The sequence below is a fragment of the Triticum dicoccoides genome, chromosome 7A, assembly GCF_002162155.2.
Source record: "Triticum dicoccoides isolate Atlit2015 ecotype Zavitan chromosome 7A, WEW_v2.0, whole genome shotgun sequence".
NCBI lineage: Eukaryota > Viridiplantae > Streptophyta > Magnoliopsida > Poales > Poaceae > Triticum > Triticum dicoccoides.
In genome coordinates this window covers 164,988,446-164,990,893 of record NC_041392.1, presented here as the reverse complement: position 1 = coordinate 164,990,893, position 2,448 = coordinate 164,988,446, and positions in this window count along the sequence as shown.

The window sequence follows — 2,448 nt, the reverse complement described above, 5'->3', positions numbered from 1 at the left end:
AACACCATCACTTTTTAGGCCCTTTTTTTGCGTTGAAATAAAAGGAAAATAAAACCCAGTTTACCCAAAAACTAAGAAAGCCCACTTTTGGGTGTGAATAATAGAGGTCAGATTTGCCATACTCTAAAAAAATTGAAATGGTCTAAAAATAATTTTGTCGTCATAGATAGAAAATAAGGAACAAGATGCTACTAAAAAATCACTATGGGCTGAAGCCAAAAAATTTGCCATAATCTTTATAAGCAAAATTTGCCATGGTGAAAAAGAGATCTTTATGTGCAAATGGCAAAAAAGAAAAAAAATCATGGCAATGTTGCATCTCTACCATGATGGCAAGAAATGTGGATTAAAAAATTGTATGCTATTTTTACTATATAATTAAAGAGGCAAAAAATGTGGATGAAAAATTGCCATCATGTGGCGCAGAAAAAAATGCACAATCTTTTGTTTAGTAGTAATTGCCATGTTTTGTAAAGTAAATGTACCATAGTAAATAGAAGCAAAAATTGCCATGAATGGTGAAAGAGGCAAAATTTGCCGTGGATGTAAAGTATTTTTGCCATTGCAAAACTAAAAGTCAAACTTGCCATGCTCCAGAGAACTAAATGTGTCATGAGTGAAAAAAAAGGTAAATTTGTCATGTATGTCACATAAAAATTGTCGTGGAACAAAAGGCTAATTTTTCCATGTTAATAAAGGTAAATTAAAATAGAAAGTAAAACTAGCCATGACAATAAAAGTTAAATATTGCCATGGGGATTTAGGTAGAATTGTCATGTTAATAAGGGTCAATTTACCATCGACAAATAAAAAAAGTAAAACTTGCCATGGCAATAAAAGTTAAATATTGCCATGAGGATTTAGGTAAATTTACTATATTAATGAAGGTATATTAGCCATGGCAAATAAATAGCAAAACTTGCCATGGCAATAAAAGTTCAATATTACCATGAGGATTTAGGTCAATTTACTATGTTAATAAAAAAAATAAACAGTAAAACTTGCCATGACAATAAAAACTAAATATTGCCATGGGGACTTTGGTAAATTTGCCATGTTAATAAAAGGTAAATTTGCCATGGCAAATAAATAGTAAAATTTGCCATGGCAATAAAGTATTAAAAATTTCCATGGGGGATGTAGGTAAATTCGCCATGTTAATGATGGTGAAATAATTAGTAAAACTTGCCATGGCAATATTTTCCTTTTTGTGTTGTTTTGGACAATTTAAGGAATTACCGCGACAATTTAAAACAATCAAAAGTTGCCATGGCAAGAAAGAAATGAATTTACCATGATCCGAGAACTAAAATTGCCATGATTCGATAACTAAATTTGCCATCTTCAAGAAAGCAAATTTGCTATCATGCGTAAACTAAATTTGCCATCATCAATTTAACTAATTTTTTAAGCTTACATGGCAAGAAGATAAGATTAGTTGCCATGGTAGAGTAAAATTGCGCCATGATCCAAATATCGAAAGTTGCCATGGCAAGAAAGCAATGAATTTTACATGATCCGAGAACTAAATTTGCCATGATTCGATAACTATATTTGCCATCTTCCAGGAAAATTTAAGAAAAAATATACAGTGAGACAGCAAATTTAAGAAAAAATGTATAGTACAGTACATGTTTAGTCCTGAAAACGTTCTCTCTAAAAGAAAAGCAAGCTTTGATTACTCCATATCCCTTTTCAGTTTAACTATCTATGAAGTTGTTCAACGAAGATGACCACAAACTCTAAAAGTACCTTTCCCCACTACAGAAATTCAGCGCACATAGCCGATCAAATCTAGCTGCGAATCATTTATTTTCTTCTCAAAAACTCATAGCCTATCACCACTACAACAAAATCTATGGACATACAAAATGACATTCCGTCCTGGAAGAGTGGTAACGAAAAAACACAGAAAAAGTTGTTCTACGGAATCAATAACTCCTAGAAGCACTTGTTCTATTGGTTTCAGTTGACACATTCAAAACAAAATGGCCTAGTTCACCTCTGCCCAGCCGATTCACTTGTGACGTATGCATCGCTAGAACAGAAAAAATCGTAGAAATGGAACAATTCTGGGGCTGGGCATTACCAAGCAAAGCTCTAGCTAGGACACCGGCGCTGATCTCCAAGCACCCCGGCGGGAGCGGGGCAGCTTGCGTTCGTGACCATGTCGGGGAGCACAAATGCCTGGGGTGGTCCGATGTTGGGACCGCTGGAGCTCCTCGGCGCCGCCGCCTGCCTCATCTCCGTCTCTCAACAATCTCCGGCAAGGACAGAGCAGCCCGCCCCATCTCCGCCGTGCGTCGTCCCATGGCTGGTCCGGTGGCGCTCCTCCGCGCAGACGCTGGCCTCGTCTTCGCCGCAACTCCGGCTAGGACAGAGTCCCGAGCAGGCGAACCGGCAAGCGAGGAAGGCCGCAGCGTCCCCAGCCGAACTTGGAGGGATGGC